This window comes from Spinacia oleracea, chromosome 6, assembly GCF_020520425.1.
Source record: "Spinacia oleracea cultivar Varoflay chromosome 6, BTI_SOV_V1, whole genome shotgun sequence".
Taxonomy (NCBI): domain Eukaryota; kingdom Viridiplantae; phylum Streptophyta; class Magnoliopsida; order Caryophyllales; family Amaranthaceae; genus Spinacia; species Spinacia oleracea.
In genome coordinates this window covers 122,472,565-122,485,560 of record NC_079492.1, presented here as the reverse complement: position 1 = coordinate 122,485,560, position 12,996 = coordinate 122,472,565, and the positions used below count along the sequence as shown (strand labels likewise).

Here is a 12,996-nt window from a genome sequence, read left to right as displayed (position 1 = left end):
CTTAACTTAATGTCGAATTCTTGCTTTCAAACCCATAATCCCGAATCATCGTAGTTGAACTCCAACAACTGGAAAATCTCAAAACCATGCTGCATTTTTCCTTGAAGCTTGCGGCCCACTCACCAAAACCCATAATAATTGCTCCATAATTACCCAATCATAACCCACTAAATAACAATCCCCTTTAATCTTTTTGGGCTTTGGACAAAAAAAAGAAACATAAGCAGTAGAAAGGAAATAACGAAGCAACAACAACAAAGAACAGGGGGAGCAAGCACGGTGCAGCAGGGTTGCGGTGGACGCCGACGACGGGCAGTGACGCCGGGTCTTGGTTCTGGGCAACGAAGGAAGGAGTTGCTGGAATATGGTGGTGGCAGCGGCGGCGGTCAAGGGGTGGTGCCGCGGTGGTCAACGGAGGAGAGAGAAAAATGGTGGTCAAAATTAATGGGGTAAAAAGTTCCAACCTTTAACAATGGTGTTTTTAATTTGATTACTCAAATTTGAGTTGGATTTGTAAGCTTGAAGATGACAGAAACTTTAATGGCTATTTATAAGCTTTCTTGACATGGTGAGTCATGAAATTGATAAATAAATTGGACATTTGGCATTTCAAATTAACAAGGTTTTGCCACGCATAAAGGAGAAAGAATGAGAAATGAGTTTTGCTTTGTTCTTGGACTGAAGAATGAAAAGTCAAGAAGCTTGATGAGAAAGTTCTCATACGTGTAAAGGAGGAAGAAGAAGGCAGACAAAGAAAAAGATGGTGTTTGGTCTTTAATTGACTTAAAGTCAAAATGAAATTTCCAAACCCCATAATAAAAATCAGATTTTTGGGAATAGATGGGCTTGAAAGATAACTCACACATGAAAAAGAGATTGGGCTTCTATTATTATGTCACAAAAAAAGTAGACATAATAAGATAATTAAAATAGATCGGAAAAAAAATTTGGGACGTAATTACGTTAACAATCGTAATTACAGAATAATAAAATAGGCTTGAAAATACGGGGTGTTACATCTAAACTGTAATGCCCCGACTTCTAAACACCATTAATTAGGTTAATTATCTTTAATTTGCAGCGGAAACCCTAATTTAGTCGGAGCGTCACTTGCCGTATTTCCCTCGTGGAAAATACAAGGCGACATAACCTTTTTCAATTACTAAATATACTTTAATAATAAATACTTTTAGCATTTGGTTAATATTAGTATTAAAATCTAACTCAAATCATGAGATCAAACTTAGAGTTTAATTAATACATCCCTTTATTACTAATGACATAATTGTCTCTGCTAAACATCGATCGTGAATTTGATGGTTGCATCCTCACTCTAAGGCATCCCATGATCTTCTTCGTACCTAAAACAAAAGCAACATCGTGAGCCGAGGCCCAGTAACATACTACCCTAACAGCGTAAACTCATTTCAATTCATTTTATTTACTTTGCAATCAGGGAGAATAGAACATAGTAAAACATTTTCATAAATGCAATAAAACATCATTTATAACTTGAAACTTTGATAGTTCCCATTATCTTTCTTAAAACCTTCTTTTTACTTGGTAACTGACAAGTTAGCCTTGCGGGACGTCTCCCACCTTGCGATAGTCCTCAAGGAGCACTCTCCCTTGTTGGACATACGCCCGTACCTAAATAGTTTCTTTTTTTTTTTTAGCTTGCGGTAACCCTCAAGGAGCACTCTCCCTTGTTGGGTGTCCCGCGGTACGGCGGTACGTGCACGACCTAGAAATAGTAACCCCACTAACTGCCAGAACCTGTTACACTTTTATTTATCATGTTTCGTATCTTATTCGTAACTCATAAACATCATCTTATAAAATCATTCATAAACATATTTAAATATCATCATTCATAAAACACACTTCATAAATACATTTCATATCCCACAGTCCAATAAAAACACATCATTATAAACATATTTCATAATCACATAAACACATTTTATAAGGGGATTGTGGGTGTTAGCAATAGATGTTACCTCAACCGTAGTTTATACTTCCTGTTCGATGGATCGTTATTCCTGAGCTCCGAGTTCGATTTCTTTCACAATATTAAATCATTCAATTAGTTATTAAACGATTAATATTTTAAAATTAATAATTTATAATAAGTTTATAAATAATTGAATTTACGAATTATAATTTCATAGTTTTAACGAAAATGTTATTATTAATCAAAATTTCAATCTAAATTCATATTTCATAAATCGATTTTATACGAATATTATTTAAACCAAAACTCTGCCGAAATATATTTATAATATTATCATTAAGAATTTATTTAATTGAAATGTTTAAGTAACCGTTTATTTTTACAAAATAATTAGATTGGTAAATAATTGGGCAAAATAACAAAACTCACTTTGGGAATTTGGGCCAAGGGAATGTGGGCTTAACTTGAGCAACAAAACAAAGTTCCAATTACTGGAACTCGTTTCCTTTGAGGGAAACAGAACACGAAGGAACAGGGGACGGACGAAGAGGAAGGGCGGAGAGAAGGGAGGTGGCGGCTGGATGGCTGATGCCTGGGCGATACGGAGGCGCGAAAGTGCGCCGGTGATGGTGGTTGTGGGTGCTGCGACAGCGAGAGAAAGGAAGGGGGAGCACGAACAGGGCGAGACAGGGGAGAGAAACAGGGGAGGGGTGTTTCCCGGTCGATTCTGGGCGGCGCAGCAGCAGCTGCCGGGTCTTGTGAGGCGGAGGTGGGTATAGAAAGTGGTGCGGTGGCCTGGGTGTGGTGGTTTCGTGGCTGGGTGGTGCGGCAGCGGCGAAGAAAGAGGGAGGCAGAGGTGTGCGTGAGAGGGAAGAGAAGGGGAGTGAGCAAAGAGGGACAGGGGAGAGCGAAGAGGGCGGAGGGGATGGTGGTTGGTGCGTGGTTGAGATGGTGGTGCTGGGCAGCAGATAATGGTGGTGGTGGACGGTGGTTGTCACGGTGGTTTCAGTGATGGTGGTGATTGATTGCTTGAATCAGAGAAGAGAGAAAAAGAAGTGGAATTGGTCTCTTGTTTTTGCAAATGGAAATTCTGAAATTGTTGAATTTGTAAAGGATTGAAGTGGAAGAAGCAAACTTGATTTTTGTTTTGAATGGAGACTGAAATGAAGGAAGAAGGAAGGAAGGAAATTTCCTCCTTACTTTGTACGTGGGGAGCAAGGAAGAGAAGAAAGGGAAATGGAATCTTGGTGCTCCAAGGGCATTTTCGTAATTTCACATGGTTGGCTAAAATTCAGAAATTCTGTTTCTATTTTTGGAAATTACTAAAAATAGAAATGTTTAATTAAAACAAAGTCTCGTAAAATATATCGTTAACGAAAAATAAATAAATTTTCGTTTATAAATTTATCGTTTAAAATAAATCGTAAAATCGTTTAAAATAACGAAATTTTTAAATTATTTCTAATAATTAAAACGAAATTACGTTAATACAATATTATTAATTTTAATAAATCGAGTTTAAAAATTTCGGGGTATTACATTCTTACCCCCTTAGAAAAAAGTTTCGTCCTCGAAACTTGAATTGATTGTTGAAAGTCGAATATATTTGAATAAAAGTACGAGATTTTATTTTAAAACCAAGATCTCACGATTTCATTCCAGTTCCGACAATGTCTAGCTTACATTCCGCCATCTTCTTTAATGACTCCGCTTCAACTCAAGACCTAGAATCGAAGAGTAAAGAATACAAAAGGGGCAAAATTATATATCGACCCTTAATCGTCATTAAGGTCAATTACATTCTGCCAGCATCTTTCGTACCTCCACTTTACTTCATAAAATAGGATCGAGGAGCAAAGAACATAAAAGGGGCAAACTTGTTAGCTTAGACTAGGCTCCCATTTTACTTTGTGATATCTTGTTTGAAAATATTTTTCTTACCAAAAATAGTAATATTTAATGCAAAATTTATGACTTTGAAAATGAGAATAAATATTTATCTAACAAATACTCAAATAATTTGTAAAAGTCATTTATTATAACAATCTCATACTCTGAGCTCAGGAGAACCTCCATCGAAGACGACTTTCATACGTAACGATTTGTTACTACCAATACAATCATGTCAGCATAAACATAATTCATAAAGCATATCTTAAACACATAATTCTTTAATTGAAAATTTCATACATAAGCATAACATTCATATAACTAATGATGGTAATACATCTTAGTTTGATACTTGATTAACGCATATTACTTTCAAAATTTCCATCATTTAGTTTAGACTATTTCTTCTAGATGTTCGATCACGCGTTTTCAAAAGATCATTCATTCTTTACTCCATAGTAGCGAAGTCGTCATTGTCATTTGCGTCATCGCCTTTTCCTTGCATTAAAAACACTCTTCCATTCGAAGTTGCTCCACGTGGGGGATTACGGTTGAAATTTGTAGTGCCACCATTTCCTTTGTTTTCATCGTTTCTCCTATCACCTTGCTCTCGATGTATTTGAGGACAATCTCTGATTTGGTGATCTTTGCTACCACATTTGAAGCAATCTCGCGTACCAATTCGACATTCTTTCTCAGTATGGTTCCATCTTCCACACTTGGCGCATCCACGATTCTTGTTGAAGCTTTGGTTTCCGTTATTCCCTCCTTGATAGCTGATATTGACATTTTGTTTCTTATTGTTCGGTTGATTTTCTTCGAAGCTCCCTTTTCGTTTTCCATATGTTTCTTCTCGAAGCTTGATAATTCTTTCGACGTTAATTGCTCGATCGTACAACTCTTGGAAAGTGGAAATTCTAGAACTCGAAAGACGATCACGGATCTCAATGTTTAATCCTCCTTCAAATCGATTCATCCTTTGCCTATCAGTAGTCACCAGGTCAGGGGCAAATCGAGCAAGCTCATTGAATTTCACTGCATATTCCAGAACATTCTTCTTTCCTTGACTCAATTTGATAAATTCCGATTCCATTTGCAGTTGCAGAGAATAGGGATAAAATTGTTCCCGCATAGCTTCTGTCAGTTTTTCCCAACCAAAACCAGGCTCGTTTTGGATTCCTTTAACACTTTTCCACCACAGGTTGGCTTGTCCTTTCAAGTAAAAGACGGCGTAGTTGACCTTCCATTTCTCGGGGCATTGAGTTGCGTCAAATAACTTCTCCATATCGCTAATCCATTCTTCAAATTCAGTAGGGTCTGGCTTGCCATCATAAGTAGGGGGTTTATGAGAAGCGAACTTCTTGAACATGTTGGAGCATTCTTCTTGCTCTGACCTTGGCTTTTGACGATTTCCTTGCAGAAGTTCCGACATTATCAATCTCATCAAATCCATTCGATTATCGCTTGTTTCTCCTGGAGTGTCCCCGAAAATGGGATCCTTGCGCAATTCTTCAATTCTTTCTTGCATTCCTTCCAGCGCTAATGCAGATTTGTGATTACCATTGCCATCGTTAACATCGTTATCGTTTCTAGTGCCGTCAATAGGAATATTTCCGCTTGAAGTCATCGCCGATCTGATCGCAAGGATACAACACTTCAGATAATCTTTTCTTCTTGAAATTAGACTAAGAAATCCGGCAAATCATAATAAAGAAAACATTCCCGTTGCGTTCCCCGTCCTATCACTCACACTCATTTCATTTTAACTTAGCATGATTTTAACTTATTCTTTTTACTCATTCCTTAAAATTCTTGCTTAAAACCTAATAAATTTTATTTCGTGCAAAACCCGTAAAGTTTAGCACTTATGGTCGCAGAACCTTGGCTCTGAATACCAAACTGTAACGCCCCGACTTCTAAACACCATTAATTAGGTTAATTATCTTTAATTTGCAGCGGAAACCCTAATTTAGTCGGAGCGTCACTTGCCGTATTTCCCTCGTGGAAAATACAAGGCGACATAACCTTTTTCAATTACTAAATATACTTTAATAATAAATACTTTTAGCATTTGGTTAATATTAGTATTAAAATCTAACTCAAATCATGAGATCAAACTTAGAGTTTAATTAATACATCCCTTTATTACTAATGACATAATTGTCTCTGCTAAACATCGATCGTGAATTTGATGGTTGCATCCTCACTCTAAGGCATCCCATGATCTTCTTCGTACCTAAAACAAAAGCAACATCGTGAGCCGAGGCCCAGTAACATACTACCCTAACAGCGTAAACTCATTTCAATTCATTTTATTTACTTTGCAATCAGGGAGAATAGAACATAGTAAAACATTTTCATAAATGCAATAAAACATCATTTATAACTTGAAACTTTGATAGTTCCCATTATCTTTCTTAAAACCTTCTTTTTACTTGGTAACTGACAAGTTAGCCTTGCGGGACGTCTCCCACCTTGCGATAGTCCTCAAGGAGCACTCTCCCTTGTTGGACATACGCCCGTACCTAATTAGTTTCTTTTTTTTTTTTAGCTTGCGGTAACCCTCAAGGAGCACTCTCCCTTGTTGGGTGTCCCGCGGTACGGCGGTACGTGCACGACCTAGAAATAGTAACCCCACTAACTGCCAGAACCTGTTACACTTTTATTTATCATGTTTCGTATCTTATTCGTAACTCATAAACATCATCTTATAAAATCATTCATAAACATATTTAAATATCATCATTCATAAAACACACTTCATAAATACATTTCATATCCCACAGTCCAATAAAAACACATCATTATAAACATATTTCATAATCACATAAACACATTTTATAAGGGGATTGTGGGTGTTAGCAATAGATGTTACCTCAACCGTAGTTTATACTTCCTGTTCGATGGATCGTTATTCCTGAGCTCCGAGTTCGATTTCTTTCACAATATTAAATCATTCAATTAGTTATTAAACGATTAATATTTTAAAATTAATAATTTATAATAAGTTTATAAATAATTGAATTTACGAATTATAATTTCATAGTTTTAACGAAAATGTTATTATTAATCAAAATTTCAATCTAAATTCATATTTCATAAATCGATTTTATACGAATATTATTTAAACCAAAACTCTGCCGAAATATATTTATAATATTATCATTAAGAATTTATTTAATTGAAATGTTTAAGTAACCGTTTATTTTTACAAAATAATTAGATTGGTAAATAATTGGGCAAAATAACAAAACTCACTTTGGGAATTTGGGCCAAGGGAATGTGGGCTTAACTTGAGCAACAAAACAAAGTTCCAATTACTGGAACTCGTTTCCTTTGAGGGAAACAGAACACGAAGGAACAGGGGACGGACGAAGAGGAAGGGCGGAGAGAAGGGAGGTGGCGGCTGGATGGCTGATGCCTGGGCGATACGGAGGCGCGAAAGTGCGCCGGTGATGGTGGTTGTGGGTGCTGCGACAGCGAGAGAAAGGAAGGGGGAGCACGAACAGGGCGAGACAGGGGAGAGAAACAGGGGAGGGGTGTTTCCCGGTCGATTCTGGGCGGCGCAGCAGCAGCTGCCGGGTCTTGTGAGGCGGAGGTGGGTATAGAAAGTGGTGCGGTGGCCTGGGTGTGGTGGTTTCGTGGCTGGGTGGTGCGGCAGCGGCGAAGAAAGAGGGAGGCAGAGGTGTGCGTGAGAGGGAAGAGAAGGGGAGTGAGCAAAGAGGGACAGGGGAGAGCGAAGAGGGCGGAGGGGATGGTGGTTGGTGCGTGGTTGAGATGGTGGTGCTGGGCAGCAGATAATGGTGGTGGTGGACGGTGGTTGTCACGGTGGTTTCAGTGATGGTGGTGATTGATTGCTTGAATCAGAGAAGAGAGAAAAAGAAGTGGAATTGGTCTCTTGTTTTTGCAAATGGAAATTCTGAAATTGTTGAATTTGTAAAGGATTGAAGTGGAAGAAGCAAACTTGATTTTTGTTTTGAATGGAGACTGAAATGAAGGAAGAAGGAAGGAAGGAAATTTCCTCCTTACTTTGTACGTGGGGAGCAAGGAAGAGAAGAAAGGGAAATGGAATCTTGGTGCTCCAAGGGCATTTTCGTAATTTCACATGGTTGGCTAAAATTCAGAAATTCTGTTTCTATTTTTGGAAATTACTAAAAATAGAAATGTTTAATTAAAACAAAGTCTCGTAAAATATATCGTTAACGAAAAATAAATAAATTTTCGTTTATAAATTTATCGTTTAAAATAAATCGTAAAATCGTTTAAAATAACGAAATTTTTAAATTATTTCTAATAATTAAAACGAAATTACGTTAATACAATATTATTAATTTTAATAAATCGAGTTTAAAAATTTCGGGGTATTACATTCTTACCCCCTTAGAAAAAAGTTTCGTCCTCGAAACTTGAATTGATTGTTGAAAGTCGAATATATTTGAATAAAAGTACGAGATTTTATTTTAAAACCAAGATCTCACGATTTCATTCCAGTTCCGACAATGTCTAGCTTACATTCCGCCATCTTCTTTAATGACTCCGCTTCAACTCAAGACCTAGAATCGAAGAGTAAAGAATACAAAAGGGGCAAAATTATATATCGACCCTTAATCGTCATTAAGGTCAATTACATTCTGCCAGCATCTTTCGTACCTCCACTTTACTTCATAAAATAGGATCGAGGAGCAAAGAACATAAAAGGGGCAAACTTGTTAGCTTAGACTAGGCTCCCATTTTACTTTGTGATATCTTGTTTGAAAATATTTTTCTTACCAAAAATAGTAATATTTAATGCAAAATTTATGACTTTGAAAATGAGAATAAATATTTATCTAACAAATACTCAAATAATTTGTAAAAGTCATTTATTATAACAATCTCATACTCTGAGCTCAGGAGAACCTCCATCGAAGACGACTTTCATACGTAACGATTTGTTACTACCAATACAATCATGTCAGCATAAACATAATTCATAAAGCATATCTTAAACACATAATTCTTTAATTGAAAATTTCATACATAAGCATAACATTCATATAACTAATGATGGTAATACATCTTAGTTTGATACTTGATTAACGCATATTACTTTCAAAATTTCCATCATTTAGTTTAGACTATTTCTTCTAGATGTTCGATCACGCGTTTTCAAAAGATCATTCATTCTTTACTCCATAGTAGCGAAGTCGTCATTGTCATTTGCGTCATCGCCTTTTCCTTGCATTAAAAACACTCTTCCATTCGAAGTTGCTCCACGTGGGGGATTACGGTTGAAATTTGTAGTGCCACCATTTCCTTTGTTTTCATCGTTTCTCCTATCACCTTGCTCTCGATGTATTTGAGGACAATCTCTGATTTGGTGATCTTTGCTACCACATTTGAAGCAATCTCGCGTACCAATTCGACATTCTTTCTCAGTATGGTTCCATCTTCCACACTTGGCGCATCCACGATTCTTGTTGAAGCTTTGGTTTCCGTTATTCCCTCCTTGATAGCTGATATTGACATTTTGTTTCTTATTGTTCGGTTGATTTTCTTCGAAGCTCCCTTTTCGTTTTCCATATGTTTCTTCTCGAAGCTTGATAATTCTTTCGACGTTAATTGCTCGATCGTACAACTCTTGGAAAGTGGAAATTCTAGAACTCGAAAGACGATCACGGATCTCAATGTTTAATCCTCCTTCAAATCGATTCATCCTTTGCCTATCAGTAGTCACCAGGTCAGGGGCAAATCGAGCAAGCTCATTGAATTTCACTGCATATTCCAGAACATTCTTCTTTCCTTGACTCAATTTGATAAATTCCGATTCCATTTGCAGTTGCAGAGAATAGGGATAAAATTGTTCCCGCATAGCTTCTGTCAGTTTTTCCCAACCAAAACCAGGCTCGTTTTGGATTCCTTTAACACTTTTCCACCACAGGTTGGCTTGTCCTTTCAAGTAAAAGACGGCGTAGTTGACCTTCCATTTCTCGGGGCATTGAGTTGCGTCAAATAACTTCTCCATATCGCTAATCCATTCTTCAAATTCAGTAGGGTCTGGCTTGCCATCATAAGTAGGGGGTTTATGAGAAGCGAACTTCTTGAACATGTTGGAGCATTCTTCTTGCTCTGACCTTGGCTTTTGACGATTTCCTTGCAGAAGTTCCGACATTATCAATCTCATCAAATCCATTCGATTATCGCTTGTTTCTCCTGGAGTGTCCCCGAAAATGGGATCCTTGCGCAATTCTTCAATTCTTTCTTGCATTCCTTCCAGCGCTAATGCAGATTTGTGATTACCATTGCCATCGTTAACATCGTTATCGTTTCTAGTGCCGTCAATAGGAATATTTCCGCTTGAAGTCATCGCCGATCTGATCGCAAGGATACAACACTTCAGATAATCTTTTCTTCTTGAAATTAGACTAAGAAATCCGGCAAATCATAATAAAGAAAACATTCCCGTTGCGTTCCCCGTCCTATCACTCACACTCATTTCATTTTAACTTAGCATGATTTTAACTTATTCTTTTTACTCATTCCTTAAAATTCTTGCTTAAAACCTAATAAATTTTATTTCGTGCAAAACCCGTAAAGTTTAGCACTTATGGTCGCAGAACCTTGGCTCTGAATACCAAACTGTAACGCCCCGACTTCTAAACACCATTAATTAGGTTAATTATCTTTAATTTGCAGCGGAAACCCTAATTTAGTCGGAGCGTCACTTGCCGTATTTCCCTCGTGGAAAATACAAGGCGACATAACCTTTTTCAATTACTAAATATACTTTAATAATAAATACTTTTAGCATTTGGTTAATATTAGTATTAAAATCTAACTCAAATCATGAGATCAAACTTAGAGTTTAATTAATACATCCCTTTATTACTAATGACATAATTGTCTCTGCTAAACATCGATCGTGAATTTGATGGTTGCATCCTCACTCTAAGGCATCCCATGATCTTCTTCGTACCTAAAACAAAAGCAACATCGTGAGCCGAGGCCCAGTAACATACTACCCTAACAGCGTAAACTCATTTCAATTCATTTTATTTACTTTGCAATCAGGGAGAATAGAACATAGTAAAACATTTTCATAAATGCAATAAAACATCATTTATAACTTGAAACTTTGATAGTTCCCATTATCTTTCTTAAAACCTTCTTTTTACTTGGTAACTGACAAGTTAGCCTTGCGGGACGTCTCCCACCTTGCGATAGTCCTCAAGGAGCACTCTCCCTTGTTGGACATACGCCCGTACCTAATTAGTTTCTTTTTTTTTTTTAGCTTGCGGTAACCCTCAAGGAGCACTCTCCCTTGTTGGGTGTCCCGCGGTACGGCGGTACGTGCACGACCTAGAAATAGTAACCCCACTAACTGCCAGAACCTGTTACACTTTTATTTATCATGTTTCGTATCTTATTCGTAACTCATAAACATCATCTTATAAAATCATTCATAAACATATTTAAATATCATCATTCATAAAACACACTTCATAAATACATTTCATATCCCACAGTCCAATAAAAACACATCATTATAAACATATTTCATAATCACATAAACACATTTTATAAGGGGATTGTGGGTGTTAGCAATAGATGTTACCTCAACCGTAGTTTATACTTCCTGTTCGATGGATCGTTATTCCTGAGCTCCGAGTTCGATTTCTTTCACAATATTAAATCATTCAATTAGTTATTAAACGATTAATATTTTAAAATTAATAATTTATAATAAGTTTATAAATAATTGAATTTACGAATTATAATTTCATAGTTTTAACGAAAATGTTATTATTAATCAAAATTTCAATCTAAATTCATATTTCATAAATCGATTTTATACGAATATTATTTAAACCAAAACTCTGCCGAAATATATTTATAATATTATCATTAAGAATTTATTTAATTGAAATGTTTAAGTAACCGTTTATTTTTACAAAATAATTAGATTGGTAAATAATTGGGCAAAATAACAAAACTCACTTTGGGAATTTGGGCCAAGGGAATGTGGGCTTAACTTGAGCAACAAAACAAAGTTCCAATTACTGGAACTCGTTTCCTTTGAGGGAAACAGAACACGAAGGAACAGGGGACGGACGAAGAGGAAGGGCGGAGAGAAGGGAGGTGGCGGCTGGATGGCTGATGCCTGGGCGATACGGAGGCGCGAAAGTGCGCCGGTGATGGTGGTTGTGGGTGCTGCGACAGCGAGAGAAAGGAAGGGGGAGCACGAACAGGGCGAGACAGGGGAGAGAAACAGGGGAGGGGTGTTTCCCGGTCGATTCTGGGCGGCGCAGCAGCAGCTGCCGGGTCTTGTGAGGCGGAGGTGGGTATAGAAAGTGGTGCGGTGGCCTGGGTGTGGTGGTTTCGTGGCTGGGTGGTGCGGCAGCGGCGAAGAAAGAGGGAGGCAGAGGTGTGCGTGAGAGGGAAGAGAAGGGGAGTGAGCAAAGAGGGACAGGGGAGAGCGAAGAGGGCGGAGGGGATGGTGGTTGGTGCGTGGTTGAGATGGTGGTGCTGGGCAGCAGATAATGGTGGTGGTGGACGGTGGTTGTCACGGTGGTTTCAGTGATGGTGGTGATTGATTGCTTGAATCAGAGAAGAGAGAAAAAGAAGTGGAATTGGTCTCTTGTTTTTGCAAATGGAAATTCTGAAATTGTTGAATTTGTAAAGGATTGAAGTGGAAGAAGCAAACTTGATTTTTGTTTTGAATGGAGACTGAAATGAAGGAAGAAGGAAGGAAGGAAATTTCCTCCTTACTTTGTACGTGGGGAGCAAGGAAGAGAAGAAAGGGAAATGGAATCTTGGTGCTCCAAGGGCATTTTCGTAATTTCACATGGTTGGCTAAAATTCAGAAATTCTGTTTCTATTTTTGGAAATTACTAAAAATAGAAATGTTTAATTAAAACAAAGTCTCGTAAAATATATCGTTAACGAAAAATAAATAAATTTTCGTTTATAAATTTATCGTTTAAAATAAATCGTAAAATCGTTTAAAATAACGAAATTTTTAAATTATTTCTAATAATTAAAACGAAATTACGTTAATACAATATTATTAATTTTAATAAATCGAGTTTAAAAATTTCGGGGTATTACATTCTTACCCCCTTAGAAAAAAGTTTCGTCCTCGAAACTTGAATTGATTGTTGAAAGTCGAATAT

The 12,996-nt window shown here is 37.2% G+C and overlaps 3 long non-coding RNA genes across 3 annotated transcripts; all 3 read right to left on the bottom strand.

Moving 5' to 3' along the window:
• Window positions 1–1,013: 1,013 nt before the first annotated feature.
• Window positions 1,014–3,120, bottom strand: LOC130462784 (uncharacterized). The gene is made up of 3 exons (XR_008923569.1): window positions 2,384–3,120; window positions 2,001–2,062; window positions 1,014–1,361 (listed from the first exon to the last, which is right to left on the bottom strand). It is a non-coding gene; the product is annotated as an uncharacterized lncRNA (long non-coding RNA).
• Window positions 3,121–5,728: 2,608 nt separating this feature from the next.
• LOC130463726 (uncharacterized) lies at window positions 5,729–7,839 on the bottom strand. Its single transcript, XR_008923869.1, has 3 exons — window positions 7,103–7,839; window positions 6,720–6,781; window positions 5,729–6,080 (listed from the first exon to the last, which is right to left on the bottom strand). It is a non-coding gene; the product is annotated as an uncharacterized lncRNA (long non-coding RNA).
• Window positions 7,840–10,446: 2,607 nt separating this feature from the next.
• Window positions 10,447–12,558, bottom strand: LOC130463723 (uncharacterized). The gene is made up of 3 exons (XR_008923864.1): window positions 11,822–12,558; window positions 11,439–11,500; window positions 10,447–10,799 (listed from the first exon to the last, which is right to left on the bottom strand). It is a non-coding gene; the product is annotated as an uncharacterized lncRNA (long non-coding RNA).
• Between the last annotated feature and the right edge of the window lie 438 nt (window positions 12,559–12,996).